We start from the raw sequence: 24,054 nt of genomic DNA on the forward strand, positions 1-24,054 counted from the left end.
TTCCGAGGAGGAAAATGAGGATATCGAGCAGGAGGAAGATTACCTTCAGTCTGACAGAGTGCTGCAGCATCTGACGCAATAAATCAGACAAAACTTCACTGACACCTGCTTCCAACAGCTGTGAACTGGGTAAAGTCATCATTCATTGACTGTAAATTTATTGTTCCTTGAAAGGCAAGCAGCCTTTGCTCAGTCCAAAAACAAACACAGCGTTCTTTCTGTTCTTTCTTTGCTTTTCTTCTTGGTTAATAGAAGCCGATGTGAACAACTCTTTGAAGGCATGACACCATTCAAAACTGACAAGGTGTTATGCTGTGATAGGTGTTAGGAAAAGGACGCACAGCCTCTGTCACTTCATTCTTGTGGCTGCTGCGGCTAAAATGACTCTCAATCAATCAGGTAATATAAGTCACAAGGTGATAAAAGTGACAATACATTCATAAATGTGACATTCTTTTTTCCAATGCTATGATTGCAAACAGGCTGGACTGAAGGTTGAGGAACTAGAATTCCTTTCTATTATGAAAGATCCAAACTGGCCATGTTGAGCACAGAGGGGATGTAAGAGTGATAGAGGGTATACTGCACCTAGGACAACTTGTACTGGGTGACTTACTATACGCATGGCAAAAGTAGCTACCCCTCCTGCTGTAAAGCTTTAGGCACCTCCCTTACAGTACAAACTGAGAGACATCACTGAGGATATATGCAACTTAACTCAGAAGCCTGTTATATATAAGATACAGGCTGCAGTGATGTTGACAATTTCAGTAAGTGCTGGTCATACCCTCATTCAAAGTTCATCCATGCTTGCACCTGTAGGTCATTGATAGACTTTTTGATGGAACAAAGGCATCAGAAACATTGTGAAACTAAGGTCTCAGTACTCTTTGAAGACCCACTATGGACATGATTTTCTGTGCATTGCCCTATTCATTCATAAGCCGTGAAAAGAATGGAATGAAAGAGTGAGGAGGTGCTCATCCAATCACAGGCCATGTCATTTGGAAGACAAAGCCATTTGCTGCTTCTCCAGTCACTTTGTTTATCTTGTGAGGTTGTCAGCAAAACTATTAGAGCTGAAAATGTGCTGCTGGAAAAGCGCAGCAGGTCAGGCAGCATCCAAGGAGCAGGAGAATTGCCCATTCAGAGCCAATCCATAGAAGGAGCAGACTCTCTGAATCCCCTGTTGATTTATTTTTCTTTTTTTTCCCCGCACTAAAGGAATGCCACTTAACGAACTGGCTTAATAATTCAGCCATTCAGGAATCAAGTTTTCCCCCTCCAGAAAAAAGGAAGTAGAAACCAACAGCACCACACTGACTGTGGCCCAGCCAGCACAGAGTCAGTCCCCTAAATTGAGAAGACTCTGAATCTCCTGTTTATATCAGTCAGCCAGGGCTTTCCTGATTGTCCCAGGTTAACAGTAACACACTGACTGTGGCCCAGCCAGTCCCAGAATCAGTCCCCCTCTTGTTGATACAATCAAGAGGAGAGTCCTCGAACACTGGGAATCTTCTGTTTTTTAAAAAATCTTTATTCAGTTTCCACCACCAGGAAGAAAAGAAACACCCGAGTGGCCAGTGACAAGCAGTGCCCTTCACATCAAAGGGCAATGCTGTGTGATCAAACAATGAAGGGGAGGGCAGGGCTTAAATCAAAATAGAGATCTCCTGTTTATATTTGTCAGCCATGGCTCCCAGATCGGCCCAGGTTAACAGTCCCAATTTTCTAGTCAATGAGATCCACCTGGCCTTTCTTCCAATTACGATACCACAGGCATAACATAGACACCTAAAAGTCCAGTGGGCAGGTTAATTGCTGGTATTTATTCTTCCTTGCAAGCCCCACCATATTCTTCAGGATCCTCCATAGGCCTGCCGATTGACATTTTCAATCTTTCAAGCCAAAATATAAGTTAGAAGAGAAATAAAGTACCAAGAGTTCTGATCAAAATGTTAATAGTGTGGGTGTGAGTCTTCTCAGGTTAAATGGATATATTAATCTGAATATTTCACTCCCCATGGATCACTATAGCATTGAGATTTTTGAAATATTTACAAGTAATTACTCTATTATATGACAGACAGTAATTTACTGTGCCACAATTCATTGTGCTCATATTACTTGAGGTGTGATAACTAGATCACTGCTTTCACCCATCAGTTTCTTGTCATAGAACATCCTCAGTGGACTCTGTTGTCCTTCCAGTCATTTGAGAAGAGGAAAAGTACAGTTTTTTTTTGCTCAATTCCTGAATTTCCTTTGGAAAAGGAAAGACGTACATGATTGTCTGCAGGAGATGACGCCAAGTCTAAACTTGCAGGTTGAATGTGATCCAACAACATGCGTCATTAAAAAAACACATGCATTTAAAGAGAGCATAAAGCAAGAGCTGCTAACACAGCAATCTGTTTTCAGCCTCTGCAGCTATTGCAGTTGGTTCACGTTCAATAAAAGGTCAGACTTCCCATTGAGCAATACTAGCACATTCATGATCAGGGGCTTTTGAAAAATAACCTGGTCAACATCAGGAAATGCAAGTAACTGAGTCATACATTGACCACTCACCATCATGTCATGACTGTGCCTTAATCTCCTTCTATACTTTTACTTTGATTCTGAACTAAGTAGTTAAACCAAAAAAGTTGCTAGTAAAAGAGTTGACCCAGGGTTTGCCTAGGGGGTGAGCTGTTACAATAATCTCTTATAATAATATTTCTTTTCAATCCAGACTGTTTCCCAAGCACCAATGTAGCAGCTTGAGCTAAATTAAACAGTCATCGGAAATCCACTCTTTGTAAAAGTGACAGTTTTATTTTTCCATTTGGTGATTATGGCTGATGATTATGTAATAATTTTCACGGCAGAATAAATCTATCACTGAATGAGCAGAACATTGCTGGGTTAAAGCAAACACAGGGTCACAAAAAAACAGAATAATTAAGATGTTCACATTGCAATGGTCCAACAACAACTCTCAGCATTCATTCTGTTGTGAACTCGAAGTTTGTTTTTTTTTGTTCAGTGGACCTCTCACTTTCATGAAAAGGAAGAAAGACTTTTCAAGATCTCAGGGTGTCCCAAATAGTGTTGCTGACAATTTAGAACACCTAAATTGTGGTCACTGGTGGAATATAGCAAATAAAGCAGCCAGGTTGTGATAACAATGTAATAATAAGGTAATCACCTTCACTAATGGCAATTGAGAACTAAATATTGAGATAACACCTTGGTTCTTTCTCAGAAAGGTGCCTGTAGAATAAGAGGTTAAGTCTGACTGTTTGATATGCTGCACATCAGAAGAAGTATGGCAATGTCCCATGAATCTTACCATCTGTTGTAGCCTTGTGGCAAGACAAAACCAGAGAAAGATGTGTCTTAAATAAAAGTTAGCATGTTCTTCACCACAGCAACGGTCTAAGTATTTTTTGTAGCACAAGGCCAAAAATATCATATTCCATGGGATGTTTCACATCCACCTCAGACAACAGATGGAAACTCTGTTTAATGCTTTAGAAGGTTACCTCAGAATACAATGGGCTGAAAATGTGTTGCTGGAAAAGCGCAGCAGGTCAGGCAGCATCCAAGGAGCAGGAGAGTCGACAATTCGGGCATGAGCCCTGCTTCAGGAATGAGGAAAGTATGTCCAGCAGGCTAAGATAAAAGGTAGGGAGGAGGGACTTGGGGGAGGGGTATTGGAAATGTGATAGATGGAAGGAGGTCAAGGTGAGGGTGATAGGCCGGAGTGGGGTTGGGGGTGGAGAGGTCAGGAAGAAGATTGCAGGTTAGGAGGGCGGTGCTGAGTTCGAGGGATTTGACTGGGACAAGGTGGGGGGAGGGGAAATGAGGAACTGGAGAAATCTAAATCACACTTTCCTCATTCCTGAAGAAGGGCTCATGCCAGAAACGTCGACTCTCCTGCTCCTTAGATGCTGCCTGACCTACTGCGCTTTTCCAGCAACACATTTTCAGCTCAGAATACAATGGAACCTTGATCAAATGGGCTGAGGATTGGGCAGATGGAGTTTAATCACAATAAATTGAGGTTCTACTTTTTATCAGGGCAAGACGCTTGGAGTGCAGGGTCAGAGTTCCTTGAAGTGGAGTTGCAGGTATGCTTACCTTTATTTGTCAGTGTATTGAGTATAGGAGTTGGGGGTCATGTAGCAATTGTACTGGACACTGATTAGGCCAAATTTGGAATACTGCATTTAATTCTGGTCTCGTTGCCATGAGAAGGGTATTGTGAAGCTTGAAAGGGTTCAGAAAAGATTCACAAGGATGTTGCCAGGGTTGGAGGGTTTGACTATAGGGAGAGGCTGCATAGGCTGGGGCTGTTTTCCCTGGAGTGTCGGAGACTGAGGGGTGACCTGACAGAGGTTTATAAAATCATGAGGGGCATGGATGGTGTAAATAAGGTCTTCTCCCCAAAGTAGGGGAATCCAAAACTAGAGGGCATAGGTTTAAAGTCAGAAGAAAAAGTTTGAAAAGGGACGTAAGGGACAATATTTTCACACAGAGGGTGGTGCGTGTATGGAATGAGCTACCAGAGGCAGTGGTAGAGACTGGTACAATTATACATTTAAAAGGCATCTGGATGGGTATATGAATAGAAAGGATTTAGAGGGATATGGACACAGTACTCCAGAAGAGGCCTCACCAATTTCCTGTACAACCTCAACATGACATCCCGACTCCTATACCCAAAGGTCTAAGTGTGATAAATGCCTCCTTAACCACTCTAGGAGAAAGTGAGGACTGCAGATGCTGCAGATCAGAGTCGAAGGATGTGGCACTGGAAAAGCACAGCAGGTGAGGCAGCATCTGAGGAGCAGGAGAATCGACATTTTGAGCATTAGCCATTCATCAGGAATGAGGTTTGTGACCAAAGCGGGCTCAGGGATAAATGGGAGGGGGTGTACCTGCGGGAAAGTAGCTGGGAATGCGATCGGTTGATGAAGATGGGGGGAAAGGTATAAGGTCGGAGAGGAGAGTGGAGTGGATAGGGGGGAAGGAAGATGGATGGGTAGGACAATTCAAGAGGGTGATGCCCTGTATACCACCAATTTTGATGTCATCCACAAACCTATGAACCATGCCTGCTGTATTCTCATCTGAAGCATTTATAGAAGTGACAAACAGAAGTGAACATAGCACTGATCCTTATGAAACACTGCTGGTAACAAGCATCCTGTCCAGAAAACAACCCTCCACCACTACCCTCCATCTCCTGCCATTAAGACAATTTTGTATCCAATTTTCTTTTGGCTCTGTTTCTTTCATTTTGTTTTTTTGTTTTCTTAAAGTTTCTAGTTTTGTATTTTAAATGGTCCTGTTAAATGATGATTTGGTACACTTTTCACCGTATTGTTGCATTCCTGTACTTGGGTACACATGACAATAAAATCCAATTCTAAATCTAAATTCTGGAATGGGATTGTGAGTCTCATCAGAATTTGGTAAAGACTCATAATTGCCAAGTTTCATGGAGGGTTTCTCCCTGTAAGACCTAGTAAATGTTCTTGTGTGATTGTCTGAAAACTGCCTCATTAACTACTTATGCTGGTCTATGGAACCCTTCTTGTCCAATGAAAGCTGGAATCTCACACTCATTGTAGTGAGTAGTCCTTGCCACTGCCTGGATGTCTCAGCAAATACCAGAAACTCTAGCACTGTGCCATATTTAAAGTGTTGATCTATACCCAGTCAAGGACTGGCATTCTCCATTTTGGGACAAAACGTCTTATCAAATTTCAAAGGGTTTAGCGAACAAAACAAGATGTACAGTGTCATGATGATATAAAATACAGACTATTCATCTCGAAATCTCATTGACTAACCTTGGAGTTTGGTTTGAGAGAAAAACAGTTAAAAGTGAGCTAGGGCACTTTAAAAAGACTGCCAACTTCAACTGACCCGAAAATAGCCAAGTTCTACAGGGTTCCATAAGGGAATATCATGGCTCAATCTGTCTGCGCTCTGAAAAGTCTGTCCAAAGGTAATAGCTGCACATCAATACCCATTACCTGGAGTATATTTTTCACCCTGAAAGCCTATGTCTCTAGAGTTGCAGTTTCTCAATTATAGTTTGCCTTCATTGCTCAGACCTTTAAGTAGGGGAGTTGGGATGTCATGTTGAGGTTGTACGTTAGTGAGGCTTCTTCTGGGGTACTGTGTCCAGTTTATTTATATGAAGGATGTTATCAAGCTGGAGAGGGTTCTGAAGAGAGTTACCAGGATATTTATGGAAGTGGAGGGCCTGAAGTTTCAGGAGAGGCTGGATATGCTAGGACTCGTTTTACTGGAGCACAGGAGGTTGAGATGTGACCTTAGAGAGATTTATAAAATCATGAAGGATAAAGATAAAGTGAATGGCAGGTGTCTTCGCCCTAGGGTGAGGGATTTCAAGAATAGGGGACATATTTTTAAGGTGAGAGGAGAAAGATTTAAAAAAGACATGAGGGATAACTTTTTTACATAGCCAATCATTCCTATGTGGAATGAACTTCCAGAGGAAGTGGTGGATGCAGTTATGACATTTAGAAGATAATTGGGTAAGTACATGAATAAGAAATGTTTGGAAGGATATTGGTTAAGGGCAAGCAGGTGGGACTAGTTTAGTTTGGGATTATGGTCAAAATTAGAGTGGTGCTGGAAAAGCACAGCAGGTCAGGCAGCATCTGAGGAGCAGGAAAATTGACATTTTGGGCAGGAGCATTTCATCAGACTCCTATCCAAAACGTCGATTTTGCTCCTCATTGGATGCTGCCTGACCTGCTGTGCTTTTCCAGCACCACTCTAATCTTGACTCTGTTCTCCAGCATCTGCAGTCCTCACTTTTGCCTAATTTGGGTTTATGTTTGGCATCGACTGGTTGGACCGAAGGATCTGTTTCCATGCTATTAGATTCCAAGACTCTCCAGGGATTACTAAAACAATCTGAAATCTGAAACTCATTATGCAAAGAATTCTGACCATCAAAACTGTGAGAAAAAAAATTGTCTCTATTCTGGGCCACCAGCCAGGATTCACAGATCACACGTACCTTTCTTGTAGGAGGCCATGGTTAAAAGCTTGTGGTTTTTCTACAGAATGAAATAACATCCAGTAACATCATTTACCTCTCATTGGAAGAAATGTACATGGTTGTGTAAACATAATTAGCACTAAGAGAAAACCGACTTCAAACTAAGACCTTTTAAACATAAAAACTTGCTCTGTGTAACTATATTTGGTTTTAGATTTTGGATTTTATTGGCATGTGTACTCAAGTACAGGAGTACTGCAAAAAGTGTATAATGACTCCAAATATAGCACCATCTGAGGTACCAAGGTAACTAACCACAAAATAAAAGCTTAGGTACAAAGTAGTAAGAGAAATGAAAGTTGAAAAGTTAAGCATTACTTCGTATAATATTAGAAAAATAAAGAAATAGGTAATGTTTTACATTAAAGTTTGCTGTAGTTTAAACTAGGAACATAAAGAAATAAGTTACGATTACAGTGTAACTAACTCAGCTGCAAAGCTCGCACCAAAATCTCAAGATCAAGATGAGAAGTTATAATTCCTGCATTCGAGAAATGTAATATTTTTCAAGAATATCTCTGGTTATGCTGTACTCATAACTTATTTATTTATGTTCCTAATTTAAATTATGGCAAACTTTAATGTAAAATATTACCTATTTCTTTATTTTTCTAATGTCATATGAAGCAACGTTTCACTTTTCAACTCTTGTCTCTCTTACTACTTCGTACCTAAGCGTTTATTTTGTGGCTGGGTACCTTGTTCGGTTTGCTTGTTTACAAGTGGGTGATTGTGTAGTATAGGATTTGGGACAGATTTTACATTTTTTATTAATGTTTTCATTTCTGAATTAATTTACAATAAAACTGACTCCTTAATTTTGATTACTTCAAGAAATGTAACTGACTTGTTTCTTCACAGTTTTACGCATGTTTGAGTACGGATCAAATTGAAAAACATACTTTTATAAAAGTTTCAAACACTGTTGTACCAATTTCAGGAGTGGAAAGAGACAAATTTATTTACCCCTCAGGACTTCATTGTAAAATCAGTGCACAAGTAGTGTTGTATACAGTATTAATAATCTTGACACTTCCCAACTAATTTTCCTGTTGGTTATGGAATGGATGATCAAATATGCCATAAAGGAATACCTTTGTTCTGTCTTCTACCACAAAGGTTGCCATTTTGCAGCCAGATCATCTCTAAAGTAGTTAAATTTAAATTGATCGATCTTAATAGTGTGTAATGGGCTTGAGATTTCCTGAGGAGTGCTCCCTATAATACCAGTATTTGTTGAGAACATCTAATAGAGCAATCAATCAGTCTGTGTGTCTGTGGATGTTTTTTCACTCAGATTTACTATCAACTGTTCAAGCACATCATTACTAAATATCCAAAAATAATGAAACTTACAGCTCTTAGCATGTTGTTCAAACTTTGCTAACAAAAATCAAAAACATTTTGAGAAGATGTGAATAAAAAACAGCACCTATAAGGTAAATTCTGATACATAAAACCCTCCAGGAGAGTTGGAAGGAGGATCCACGTCCAGTTAATCCATATTTGCTGTAATTGCTGAAGCTGGGACATCTTGCTGATAGCAGTATAAAAACAAGCATAGTATCTATGAATGGTGTTTGTATCATTGGATGTTATGCTGTTTGTCACCACTGTTACCAAATTCACTTGGATGGTTCAGTACAAGAATCAAGGAATGCCCCATTCACCTTTCTTATGAATCCATTCCAAAGACAACTCATTACTAGCCACACATTCCCTTCTGCTCAACCAAACTACTGTAGCAATGACAGCCTCTGCACATCATTAGAATATAGCAACAGGTAGACAAACTTCATTTTTTCATGCAAGGCCCACCATCCTATTAAATCAACATCAATCTCAGTTGGAAAAATTTCAATTGGCCCAGCAGTGATAAGTTTCTGGTAAAGAGAATTCCAGTTTTCCACATATGTGTGTGAAAAGTGCTTCCTGCTCATAAATGGCCAAGCTGTAATGTTAAGATGCTCTCCACTTGACCTATATCCTCCCACTGGAAGCAATAGTTTATCGTTATTTACCCTGTCAATCTTATGTCAGTCAGGAGTCCAGAATAAATAAATCACTTCATTCATTCATAATTCTTAGTATCTTATTACTAAGATTAACATATTGATTCTTGTTCTCTGCTCTGAAGTGAATTCCAGCTATCATAGTTCAATGCACTCCCTTCATTGGTTCACATTCTTTTGCAACTTCCTACTCCCACCTGCACAACGTATTCCGTCTCTAAACATGTTCTAATCTGCAAAATGTTTCATACAACTTGCAGTTCATTCATCCAATTCCTTTCTATACAGTGGAAAACAGAATTCCTGGTGAATGCCATGTGTCCTATTTCCCAGTAATCAAAAGCACTTTTTTCTCAAAAATGGTTCTGAGCTTCCAGTTGCCTGCCACTTCAACATACCACCCTCTTCCCTGGCCAGCATCTGTATTGGGTTTGCTGCAGTGTACCAGCAAAGCTCAGCACAAGCTGGAAGAATAGCACCTCGTTTTCTGCTTGGGAACATTGCAGCCTTGTGGATTCAATATCGAGTTCAACAATTTTCTCACATGTCCTTACCCCCAACCCTCAAATACCAGGCCTTCTCATCACATAGTCTGTGACCAGGAACAGCCCAGTAAACAATAAAACTAATTACGGTCAGCCATTAATGGACTCTATTAGCAGCTATTGATTCCCCTAGGCTGCCCTTTACAAATTCTTTTGTCTACCCAACTGTTGTTCTCTCTCCCCATCTCCACCTATTTCCTTCTCCCTTCTCAGCACATACACCAACCTTTTCCTAGTCACAACCAGTTTTGAAGGGTCACTGGACCCAAAATGTTAATTCTGTTTTCTCTCCACACTTCCAAACCTGCTGAGTTTCTCCAGCAATTTCTGTTTTTATTTCTGATTCCAACATTCACAGTTCTTTGGATTTGTTTTATTCAAAAGAATGCTCTGTTTCCTCTTAACCCATTATGTCCTAATTCCCTCTGCATTTCAACTTTTTAAAAATAATTTTAAGATTGAATAAAATAATTGCCTGACTAAATTAAATGTTCTAAGTGCAACCATCTTCAGCAGCTTCATCCACAACCTTTCCTCCAATCACAAGGTCAGCAGTGGGAACTTTAACTGTCCAGCTCCATTCTCATTTCCTCAGACATTGAAACAGTCCATGACCATATGCAACAAGACTTGGCCAACAGCCAAGCTCGGGTTAATAATTGGCAAGTAACATTCATGCTACATTGTGCCAGGCAATGACCATCTCCAACAAGAGAAAACTAAGCATTTTCCTTTTCAATTCAATGGATTAGCATTATAGAATCCTGGGGGTGTGGGTCACAATTCACCTGAAATTGAACTGGACCAGTCATATAAATATTGTGCCAACAAAAGCAAGTCAGAGGTCATGAATTCTATGGTAGGTAACTCAACTCCTGACTCCTAGTTTGTTCATCATCCAAGCTAATGTCAGGAGTGGAATGGAATACTCTCCACTTGCCTGGTTGAGTGGAGTCCAACAGCATGCAAGAAGCTTGACACCATCCAGGGAAAAAGAGGCTGCTTGATTAGCACCACATCCATCGCCTTCAACATTTACTCCCATCAGTGGCAGCAATGTGTACCACATACAAGGTGAACGACAGATATTCACTACGATTCCAAACTTGTGACAGTGACCCTCTAAAAGGGCAAGAGCAACAGATAGATAGGAACACTACTACCTTAAGTTCCCTCCAAGTCCCTCACCATCCTGCTTTGAAAGTATATCACAGCTCCTTCACTGACACTGAGTCAAAATCCTGGACCTTACCACAGCACTGAGATCTATCAACTCCACAAGGACTGATGCAGATGAAGAAAATATCTCACCAAGGCAGCTTAAGGAATGCACAATAAATTGAAGTCTAACCAGTGAATAAACCATAAAAGAATAAATAAAAACTGTCCCAGAGTAGGCTTTGAATCCACAAATTTCTGACGTAGTGGACACCACATAGTTAAGCTGGCTGGTTCAAGGAAGTGTTAAAATTTTCAGCAGAGCTTTTCAAAATGTGTCTCTGTCTAGAACCAAAAACACAAAAAATAAAAAAGCTAGACGTTTGCTGTCTTAAGTTGTGAACACAGAGGAGCTAAATCCCACTGATTTGAAATTAGATTGTGTTTGTGTTTTGACAATGTGACCTGCCCATCTGAAACTTTAGAAACTGAAATATGCTCCATGTGGCTACATACAAACTCCCTGAGATCAACATTTGGTAATAGGTTAATCATGGTCTGATACCATGGAGCTTCTGCCAGCTGAAAATGTGTTGCTGGTTAAAGCACAGCAGCTCAGGCAGCATCCAAGGAACAGGAAATTCGACGTTTCGGGCCAGAGCCCTTCATCAGGAATCTTTTTAAGAAGGGCTTATGCCCGAAACGTCGAATTTCTTTTTAAGAAATTTTAAGAAGCTTCTGCCAGCACCAAGGAAGAGTACAGTGGTTCATGAGAGGACCATGAATTTTTGTCAGTGAAGGGAAGTGGGCCAGACTGGCAAGCTGGAACCCATTAAGCTATGTTAGTAATCAAGAGTTTCATTTCATTTCTGTTGGCATTGGTAGGAGTGCAGTCATCTGTCCAGAGAAATCTGGCAATTATCTGAGGTCGATGACGAAATAACTTCAGATGCCATTATCCTGTTACCAAGTCACCCTTTATTTCCACATGGAGAATCACCCAGCTCCCTCAGAGTCAGCCCTCAGTGTGAACAGGATGTCAGACACTTTTGCTGTTGTTAGCCAAGGCTGTTGGTTTGAGGCTGTTAATCTGGTTCAATTAGGGAACTCGTATTCTGTGGGATCCACCTGGCTGACCTCTTTACTATCACTACATCCCTGCTGCTCTGAGGACATAGGCCATTTTTTATTTTGTTGTTCCTCCTGGGACATTTTAGCATCGAATCAGGTTCCTCCAAGTCTGCATCTGATATGATGGTGTGTAATGTGCAGTACCTTGCGTCCGGTGAGTCTGGGAAGAAATTTATTCTCTCCTTTAGGGGGGCAAAGGCATCAAGGCAGTGACATTGACCATGTCCCTTCAGATTCCGAGGTATCTTCAACACTTGACGGAGAGGGAGAACCCACAGGCTCCGGAACAGTCAAAAAGGCAGGCTGGACACATTTTGCCCCTATACCATATGGGAGTTTGCAACTTTCATATGGTCCACTTGCTTGTTCAGGACCGTCGCACCTATCCAAACATCATACCTCATTGGACCTGATCTTGCATCGACTATGTCTGTTACTCATGCAGGCCCATTCACATGGTTCCTGCATCAAACTTCGTCCTCCACAATAAACTGTCTCTCTCATGTAGCAAAGACTTATATGGCATTGGCATTCCTGATGCTGTTTCACAATTGTCCACCCCCACCACTCCCCCAGCCCCGGATCAGGAAGATCAGATTTAACCTGGTGCGGAGTCTTGTTCCCGTTAGCAATTCTGCTGGAGCTATTCCTGCCGTTGTGTGAGGAGTGGTCCTATAAGCAAATAGGAATGGGTGCAGTTTGGTATCTGGTGAAGCCGTTGATTTAAGACCGCCTTCAAAGTTTAGACTGCTCTTTCTGCCAGACCATTGGATGATGAATGGTACGGAGCTGTCGTTACATGTCAAATACCATTTGACTTTAGGAAACAATCAAATTCCCTGCTGGTAAATGATGGCCCATTATCTGAGACCAACACTTCCAGGGGTCTGCGCATTACAAAAGATGTGTGCAGCTTTTCTATTGTCTCCTTATGTTTAATGAATGAACCACATGCTTTGAGTGCTTGTCCATAATGACTGAGATCGTTGAGCTCATGAAAGGACCTGCATAGTCGACATGTAACTGAGTCCAGGATTCACCCAGCCATTCCCATGAATGTGGGGGAGCTGCCAGTGGTTATGCCTATCCTTGTTGGCATTCTGGGCACGGCCCCACCAACTCAGCTATGTCTGCATCCAATCCTGGCCACCAGACAGAACTTCTCAACAGCATCTTCATTTTGGAAACCCCTGGATGACCCTAGTGAAGTTCAGCCAGTATCTGGTGGTGACCTTTGCCCAGGCAATCATTCTTACTTCCCATAATACTATCCCATCCTCTATTGTGATCTGGTCTGTCTGGAAACAAAAAGGTTGCAATTCTTGTTGTGACGGCCCTTTGGTTTTCCCCATCACCACCAGTCGTTTAAGTTTTGCTAGGACTGAATCTTTCTGCGCCCAGAGGCAGATATTGTCAGCTGTGACTGGAAGTGTGTCCAGAACATTTGAAACCATTATGGACTCTTCCAACGGCAGTACCCCCAGTGGCTTATCTGTCAGTGGGAGGTGGCTCAATGCATCTGCATTTGCTACTTGGCTTCTCAGATGGCCTTCCAACTTGTAATGATATGCACTTTGTATTCGAGCCCATCGCTGAGTACAGCCTGAGGTTATGGTTGACATTGCCTTGTCCTCTTTAAGTTGTCCTAGCAGGGAGTTGTGGTCTGTAATTATTACAAAGTTACATCCGCAAAACATTGGTGGAACTTCCTGACTCCAAATGGGACCACCAAACCTTCCTCCTCTCTCTGGGCATACTTATGCTTGGCATTAGCCAAAGTCCTGGATGCATAGCTATTGGGCATTCTTCTCTACTGGACTACTAATGAGCTAATCCCATCCCAATGCCATATGGGGAGGCATCGCATCTCAGATCTTGCTTGGGATCATAGTGTGCCAGCACCTTAGATGATTGTAGCTGTATCTTCTCTTCCCTGAAAGCTACAGCTCAGCTCTTTTCAAGGCTGACCCCTTTTTAAGAGTTGATGCAAAGGTGCCAAGATGGAGGCCAGGTTATGTCTAAACTTTCCGTAATAATTTATCAGCCCAAGGAAAGACCTAAGCTCTGGTACAGATGTGGAAGCAGAGGCACATCTGATCACCTTTACTTTATCTTCCAATACATGTAACCCCGTCTTATTGACTCTGTAGCCCAAGTTAGTCACTTGGGGTGCATGGAACACATATTCTTTCTTTCTCAGGCTTACATCTGCCTGGGAGAAATGTCTAAGAGTTATGTCCAAGTTATCTAAGTACTCATTGTTGGTTCTCCCTGTTATTAACACATAAAAAAGGGGAAAAATAACATATTTCCAGTAACATAACAAGAACGACAGTTGTTTGTTCTGTTTGGAGTAATTATGATTACTAATGGTGCTTTGATCATCAATCGAGGAACGGTTGTAATGGCAAGACTGAAAGTGGGTTTGATTGATATTGCTAACTAATTTACAGAGTGCATCAGTATAGCAGATGTTTCCCCTTGAAATCTTTGTTAAAAACGTTCATGTGTTAGAAAGTGGTAACACCTGTTTCAGAGGAAAGATCTGATTGTTATATTACACACAGGTTTTGTGTTGTGAAACAGATTGAGTTCCATGTTTTCTGACCAATGTTCCTCCTTAAAGTCACATCACAAAATAGATAAACTACATGCCTCCAAAGTTGATCAGCCTCCTTCAGAACGATAACAATTCTCTAATGCTGTGATCTTTGATATCTTGTGAACAAAACTGTTACCAGAGGCTATCTAAGGGCTACCCTAAAACAACAATTTATTGATATAATGTGCATCATGATATCCCGGATGTGGGCAGAAATGCAAGTTCTTTCTTCAAACACTCTACCATCCAAAAAATTAATAGTATGTGCAACATGTCAGTTTGAAACACAATGATCAAAATGTAGTAAACATAATCTATAAGTGCTTGATGAATACAATATGTATTATTTAAATCTGAAAAGTTGTATCTAAATACAATATAGTGCTCTAAAAACCAAGTATTTTCATTTTTGTTGAGAATACTTGTACAGTGGTTACAGAGTGGTGATTAATGCGGTCAATAATGCCACAGATTGCACATCCTATGGGTTTCCCAGATAAAGGTCAATAAGAGTACAAGTTTGTTGAAAATCTTCCACTGTTTAATTATCATGGACCAGTCATAGTTATCACAGCAATTACATGAAACTAGTCATTAGAGTTGAGAAACCTCTTACACTGCTTATTACAGCACTGCATGTTGAAATTAAATGCAATACTCCACATGCAGTTTCCTGCATGGGTAAAGAACTTATTTCATAACATGAGTCATTCTGCTCACATCAACAGTAGGAATCAAAACCAAACAACGTTGTTTATCTTCAATTTTACTCCTCCACCAAGGGGGAAAGAGCTCTATTTTCTGACTTGACCAAATGGCAAAGGGATGAAAGTACTTTACAGATGAATGTTTGCATGAACTCTTGGCCAATATCCACAAGCATCTGGCTCAAACTCAAGGGACATCCCTGACTGCCTGTTCAGCTTAAACCCAGCAAGCTCAATATCATCAAGTCCTAGTTGACCTTTTAGTCACCTAACACAATCAAACACCAGCTTGCATTATATTGTGCTTTTAAGAATAAATGTCCATTATTGCTTCATTGACTCAATAAAAAGCAACATTTGATAATGAGTCACAAAGAATATTATTCAGTTGGATGGCCATAGTTTTTTCAGAGATTGCTGACTTAAGAGAAGACAGAGAAATGGAAAGGTTTAGGGAAGCATTCCAGCAATCAGCCCAAGCAACTGAAGGCAGGCTCACTAAAGGTAAAGCTTTCAGATTGGGGATGCTTAAAAGGCCAGAATTAAAGTTGTGCAGATACTTCAGACTGTTGAGGGCCAGTAGGGGATTTCAGAAACAGACAATGGTTTGGCATGGAGGCATTTGTCGATAAGGATCATATGTTAATATGTTAATTCTCCACTGCAGGATCACTCTTCCTTATTTTTTCCCATTATGGAGGATAATTCCTCAAATTCTTCTTTTTTTGGAACGTTTCCATTTTCTTCATTCACAAAACTTCACTCATTCAAACTCTGGAAGTATCAGTGGTTTTCTGTGCACAATGTGTCATACATCCACAATGCCCATTGGTCTTCTAGGCCCACGGCTAATATATATCCCAGCCCCAGTATATCATGAGCAAGGTCTTTGTGTGCAGCTTCTTTGCTGCAGGAACTTCAGGAATCTCGTTACTTGGGGTAAGTTTATAGTGAAGAGCTGATACATAAATATGTAAATGGGAAAGCAGCGTTAATAATGAGGTAGTTGATCATATGGTAATGGAGACACTTTGAAGAGAGAAGCTAGAGTCTGGACTTCATACCAACCCTAAGTGTAACAGGAATATACAGTTACTTTGTAAAGGCCTAAGAATAAAATAATAGCCCTGACTTCCTTGGAGACAATCCACTGACCCGCCAATAGATTCTAGGTTTCTTTATTGTAGGGAACCCTGGGAATCTTCTCAATAAACATTCCAACCAATTGCTTCTGTTCCTCTCATTCTCAGCTGCTGTTTGTGCCATTTTTTCATTTCACCACCCGTGCCTGTTCTTCCAAATGTTGTAATTCAGCTGTCCAGAACCATTTTCTAAAACCATTTGTCTTATTACTGACTTCAACAGTCTCCTTAAATATTATCCTTTGATAGACTAAATTCCCTCAATCTTCATAAATTTACTATCCTCCTGGTTTTAGGCCCCCTTATCAAACAAGGTGCCATGTTGGTATAAAATATTTCTGTTGAAAAGTTCAATCTGCTCTCCAAAACTACATTTTCTTTTACAACAAGCTTTCTGTTAGTTTGATGGTTGAGAAAGAATTTTTGCAGAATCAGTACTTCCTGTTTTTTCTCCGTTGCTTGGAGATGAGGTAAACTAAAAGGTCATTCTAGTCCAAAAGCTGGCCAATTCCAGACTTTGTTTTTGCAAATTGTTTTGTTCGTATTTTTAAACAGTGAATTGCTAAGTGGATGTTGTGTATAACTTGCACTGTACATCTTATGTATTTTCTAAAGAAAAGACAACCCTGTGCGAGCCAAGAGAGATCCTTTAATGCATAGCGCACAGGCTAAAAGGGGGCGATCCAGCTGGTTGTTAACCTGAAGGTTAGTCTCCATTGAATCTATGCCTGAATAAAATCACAATTAAAGGTTGCATAACAACTAATGGGGATGAGAGATTCCCTCAGAAATTGCTTTGAAAGTGGACATAAGGGGGATGGGGTTTTCATTAAAATGTTTTTTTCTTAAAAAGGGGGTCATATTCTTGAATAACAACAGAGCACACAATGAAGATCCTCCCACAAAATCTAGGGTTTTGGTTCAGTGACAATGAAGGAATGCCAAAGTCAAGGTACTGTAACTCGGAGAAGATCCCAGGGGTTTCCCAGGTGCCTGTTGTCCTCGTCTTTCTATGTGGTGGAGGGTGTGGGTTTAGGAGCTACTGTCAAAGAGCCTTATCAAATGACATAGAAACCTAGAAGCAGGACGAGGCCATTTGGCCCTTTGAGCCTGCTCTGCCATTCATGACAATCATGGCTGTTTGTCCAACTTAGTAGTCCATTCCTGCTTTATCTCCATAACCTTTGATCCATTTTGCTCCAAGTGCCATATCTAGCCATCTCTTGAATAGATGCATCATTACTTCCTGTCGTAATGAATTCCACAGGCTCACCATTCTTTGGGTGAAGAAATATCTCCTCATCTCCATCCTAAATAGTCCTCCCTAAATCCTCAAACTAGCTATGGACATGCCCACCATTGGAAACATCCTCCCTGCATCTATCCTGTCTAGTCTTGTTAGAATTTTATAAATCTGAACTCCAGTGAAAACAATCCTAACCCAGTCAATCCGCCATCCCTAGAATCAGCCTGGTAAACCTCATCTGCACTCCCTCGAGAGTAAAGCATCCTTCCTCAGAAAAGGAGAGAAAAACTGCTCACAATATTCTAGGTGTGATCTCACCAAGGCCCTGTACAACTGCAACAAAATATCCCCTCTGCTATACTCGAAACCTCTCGCAATGAAGGCCAACATACCATTTACCTTATCAAACAATGTGCCATGATGTGCTTTCTGACAAGCTATTCAATTTTGTGAGTAGTTAGACCCTCAACGGTGTCTGTGCCATCAGACCTGTGTTGAAATCTACCGCTGGAGATGGAATCTACACCTGCACCAGTCATCTCCAAGGTACACCTCCAGCAGATAGGCTAAAAGACCGTCTTTACACTGTCTGAGCAGCCTAGCACCCCTCTCTGGGTCCTCCCCACTTCGTCCAAACACATTCCTTGCTGGGGACTCCTCATCAGAAATTATTGATGTTGATGCTGATAATGGGAGTAAACATTAAAATTAATTAACTCAAAGAGTCATAAACCTCTCCAGAAAACCAAGTGGCCATAAATTGCCAATAAATCATTGAATGACTCCTATCAATGGACCTTTTAATTCTTGTATGTCCAAGTCAACGCTCAATCTGGGTGCAAACTGATGTGAATAACAATTAGAACATTTACCATCAGAAGCTGTTTTACCACAGAAATGCTCATCATGGGCCCAAATCAGACATTAGAAGTCTCCATGCCTTTTCCTATTGAGCATACCTGTGATTTGACACAGAGTGAGTAATGCAGGCTGATTAATGGAGATGATTAATTCAAACACTCATCCCAAGAAACAGTAGAAAATACTATCAAAATCTAATACAATCAATACATTTTCATCAATTCATTCCATTTATGCAGAGAATAAGCATTTAACTTAAGGTTATTCATGGTCACATAATATAATTCAGAAGGGGGTCGTATTCTTGAATAACAACAGTGCACACAATGAGGATGCTCCCACAAAATCTAGGATTTTGGTTCAGTGATGATGAAGGAATGCAGAGAATAAGCATTTAACTTAAGGTTATTCATGGTCACATAATATAATTCAGAATATAATTCTCATATCTAGACATGCTGTTGAGAACATGGAACAGGAGTAGGCTATTTGGCTCCTCGAGCTTCCTCTATCATTCAATAAGGTCTACTTTCCTGTCTAAAACCATAACATCCAACCACTTCGAGTGGGCATCCACAATGACCAGGAACGTTGAGCCCATGATTGGCACAGTTGGCATGTAACCAAGTTCACGGTTTACCCAGACATTCCCACAAATGTGGGGCTGCTGCTGGTGGCAATCTTTGTCCTTGTTGGCACTCCGTACACGGCCACACCAATGTGACTATGTTGGCATCCAACCCTGGCCACTGGACATAGCTTCTTGTTAGCATCTTCATCTTGGAAATCCCTGGATGACCCTGGTGGAGTACGGCCAGTATCTGGCAGTGACCCTCACTCAGGACAATCAATAGTGCTCCCCAGAGGAATACGCTGTCCTCTATGGTGATCTGGTCTCCTCAGGTCCAGAAAGGTTTCAGTCCTGGATGCAAGAGCCTTTTTGACTCCCCCTTTATCACCAGCTGTTTTAGTTTTGCTGGGACAGGATCTTCTTGTCCCCCAGTCGAATATTGTCAATGGTGACAGGAAGGATGTCCAGGAAGTTTAAAAGCAGAACGGACTCTGCCAGGAGGTGGCTCAGGGCATCACTTGACTTCCTGAACGATGTTCTAGCTTGTACTTGTACATGTTGAGAATAAATGCCCACCATTGAAGTCTAATGGAAATAATAAGCGGCACTGCCTTGTCTTCCTTCAGTAGCCCGAGCAGGAATCTGTGATCTGTTACTCTGACAAATTCCCATCTGTAAAGGTACTGTGGAACTTCCTCAGATGACTGCAAGACCTTCCTTCTCTATCTGGGCGTACTTGTGTTCGGCATCAGCCAAAGTGTGGGAAGCATATGCAACTGGACATTCCTCTTCATTGGGCCATCAGTGAGCAAATACTACACCGATACTGTACAGGGAGGCATCCCATGTTAGCAACACTTCTCGCTTCGAATTATAGTGGGTCAACACCTTAGATGATGATAGCTGCTTCTTCACTTTCCTAAAGGCTACTTCTTGGCTTCGCACCCAGATCCAAGGCTGACCCTTTTTCCTGATGAAGGGCTCGGGCCCGAAACGTCGAATTTCCTGTTCCTTGGATGCTGCCTAACCTGCTGTGCTTTAACCAGCAACACATTTTCAGCCCTTTTTCAATAGCAGGTGTAAGGGTGCCAAGATGGAAGCCAGGTTACACGTGAACTTTCCGTAATTATTCACAAATCCAAGGAAAGACCTACGTTCTGGTACAGATGTGGGAGCTGGGGCTCCTTTGATCACCTGTACTTTATCATCCAACATGTGCAACCCAGCTTTTTCAGCTCTGAAACCTGAGTAGGTCACTTGGGGCGCCTGTGTTATGATGACCTGGGTGTACCTTTAAAAGAGAATTAAAAGCAGCAGAACTGACAGACACAGCACCAAGTGTTCTCAATAAGGCAACAATGTATGTGACACTGGATTTAACAACGCGAGTACTTCGTTGCCTGGAGACAAAAACAAATTTGAATTCAGCCAAGCAGTTTAAATTATGCCTAGATAAAAATACAAATTTCCAATCCAGTTTGAATTGAGTATATTGACAATCTTAAAAAGCCAATGACACAATCCGATGCTCTGGGGTGTAAGAATGGGGTAAAATTGAACAGTTAAGAGGAGAACTGCCAAGTCCTAGCATGCAACAAACTGCTTTAAAAAACTCTCTTAAAAGTATCTTTTCAAACAGTAACCTGTAATGCAGAAATTCCTAACAAGGAGAAAAAAGACACAGGAAGATTCGAAGGCAAGAACCTACAGCAGCCTGTTTTTGAGATAAGAAGTGTTGTTTTGTAAATCTTAATTGGGGGTTTTATTGGACGAGTGTTATAGAAGGGAAGGTTAGAGAAAGAAATTGTAAATAGTGGTTAGTTAATTATTCTCTGTTATGCTTTAAGAAATAAAGTTATTAATTTTTACTTTTCATAGTTCTTGGCCACTCGTATTTTTATAGATTACTGTATCGTATAAATCTTTTCTATGTTGCTAGTTTTAAATTGAGCAGGAGAGTTTACCCCATGTCGTAACACCTGGAACACACATTTTTCCCTTTGAAGGCATATGCCTACTTGGGAGAAACATTTAAGAACAATGTTCATGTTCTCCAAATGCTCTTTATTGGTTTTCCTAGTTATTAGTGTTACAACACAAGGTAAACTCTCCTGCTTAATTTAAAACTAGTAACACAGAAAAGATTTATCCCATGCAGTAATCTAGATTAGATTAGATTCCCTAAAGTGTGGAAACAGGCCCTATGGCCCAACAGGTCCACAACGACCCTCCAAAGAGTAACCCACCCAGATCCATCTCCCTCTGACTAATGCACCTAACACTATGGGCAATTTAGCATGGCCAATTCACCTGATCTGCACATCTTTGGACTATGGGAGGAAACCAGAGCACACAGAGGAAACCCACGCAGACACAAGGAGAATGTGCAAACTCCACACAGACAGTCATCCAAGGCTGGAATCGAACCTGGGACCCTGGTGCTGTGAGGCAGCAGTACTAACCACTGAGTAACCGTGCCATCCTGTAAAAGTTCCAGTGGCCAAGAACTATATAAAGTAAAAATTAACTTTATTTCTTAAAGTATAACAGAGAATAATTAACTAACCACTATTTACAATTTCTTTCTCGAACCTACCATTTATCTCCCCTTCTATAATATTGGTCCAATAAACTCCTAATTAAGATTTACAAATCAACACTTCTTATCTCAAACCCAGGCAGCTTTTAGCTCTTGTCTTCAGATCTTCCTGTGTCTTCTTTTCTCCTAGTTAGGAATTTCTGTGTTACAGGTTACTGATCAAAAAGGAGTTTTTAAGAGAGATATTTTTTTCAAGCAGTCTGTTACATGCTAGGACTTGGCAGTTCTCCTCTCAACTGTTCAATTTTTCTCCAGTCTTATACCCAGAGCGTCAGATTGTGTCATTGTCTTTTAAGATTGTCTACATACTAAATTCAAACTTGATTGGAAATTGGTATTTTTATCAAGGTATAATTTAAACTGATTGGCTGAATTTGAATTTGTTTTTGTCTCCAGGCAATGAACTAATCAATTTGTTCGATCCAGTGTTACATTGTTGCCTTATTGAGAACACTTGGTGCTGTGTCCAATAGTTCTGCTGCTTTTAACTCTCTTCAAGGTACACCCACATCTTCATAACATTAGCATGTCATCCAGATAAATGGCAACTTGGTACCTGGAACAAGGTACTGGCTAATGATACCCCAAATGGCAGTCTTACATATTGGTATAAACCTTTATGGGTGCTAATTATGTCATACTTCTGGGATTCCCCATCTAGTCGCAATTGCAGATAGGAATGGTTCATGTCCAGCTTTGTAAAGGAGAGGTCCCCTGCCAACTTTACATACAAGTACTCTATGAGAGGGATCTGGTACTTATCCAGCTGCGAGAAGCAGTTTATTGTCAGCTTAAAATACCCACAAAGGCAAAATAAATTGTCAGGCTTCATATTCAGTATGAATGGTGCTGACGATTCCACAAACTGCACTAGTTTTGATCATTCCTTTGCTCTCTTGATTCCTTATTTCCACCTCTGCTTTTGCCTACAAGGCGAATGGCACTGGGTGGGCTTGCAAAATCCTGGAGTTGCTTCCTGGTCAACATGTAATGTTGATAGTCCCAAGCCTTCTTGAAAGACTTCTGAGTATTTCACTAGGACCTCACTGAGGTAGCCATTTTCCAAATGGAAAATGTTGAACTAATCAAGGTGAATCTTTCTCAATCAATTCAGCCCCAATAGGCTTAGGCCCAAGCCTTTTACTACCATCAGTGGTAAATGCACCAAATACTTCTCACAGGAACTAATGTTGTACTCATAATTTGCAATGTCTTATGCAAGTTTAAAGGTTGGAGATCTGAGCAAATCTTATTAAAGACATATTCTACAATCACAGATACAGCTGCTCTGTTATCAATCTCTATCAGAAAAGGGTTACTATTTAACCAAACATTTATAGAACATAGAACATAGAAGGATACAGCGCAGTACAGGCCCTTCGGCCCTCGATGTTGCGCCGACCGAATCCTACCTAACCTATACTAGCCCAATAACTTCCAAATGCCTATCCAATGCCCGCTTAAATGACCATAAAGAAGGAGAGTTCACCACTGATACGGGCAGGGCATTCCATGAACTCACAACCTGCTGTGTGAAGAATCTACCCCTAACATCTGTCCTATACCTACCACCCCTTAATTTAAAGCTATGTCCCCTAGTAACACCTGACTCCATTAGCGGTAAAAGGTTCTTAGTATCTACCCTATCTAAACCCCTAATCATCTTATACACTTCTATCAGATCTCCCCTAAACCTTCTCTTCTCTTATTTTAATCAGTTCTGATTTGGATGTCGCTAAGCAATTTATTTGTTCCAACTCACATACAGGGGGACTTTCCAGGTTGCATACTCTCCTGGGTACTGGCCTGTGCGCTTTCTTATTTAAGTCAGGCCTTGTAGGACTCCTTTGCTGTCTCGAGTCTGCATACCAGCAGCAACTACAATGGTTTACCAGCCCAGATCCTGAAGAACTTCTTAGCCACTTGGCTGAGGCTCAACTTTGTTGTGAGGTTCTGCGATGGATTGCCCTAGGTTCCCTCGGCTCAGCATGTGCCCTCTATGGGGCTCTGCAAGTGCCTAATCTCAAATGGTGTTCCCCAAGCTCAATCAGCCAAGTGAGAGTGTCCACTTCCATTGGGATACCCTGTAGTACCCGTGCTCTACTTGCTGCATTTTCAAATGACAAAGCCAGTTGCAGTGCCTGTTTGAAGTCCAGTTGGGCTTCAGCTACAATAGTAGATGCTTCTTCATGGTTACGTTATTAACCCCATGTACCGAATGGTCTCTCAGAATCTCATTCATAGTTAACCCAAAATTACACACCTCTGTCAGTTATCTTAACCTCATCTAAAGTCCTGACACTGATTCTTTGATTCTCTAACAGCTGAATAAAACAAATAGCGTCTTAGGATTAGTGGACTTAACCAGCTCTGTCAACACATGGAAGGTT

Source organism: Hemiscyllium ocellatum, chromosome 9, assembly GCF_020745735.1.
Source record: "Hemiscyllium ocellatum isolate sHemOce1 chromosome 9, sHemOce1.pat.X.cur, whole genome shotgun sequence".
NCBI lineage: Eukaryota > Metazoa > Chordata > Chondrichthyes > Orectolobiformes > Hemiscylliidae > Hemiscyllium > Hemiscyllium ocellatum.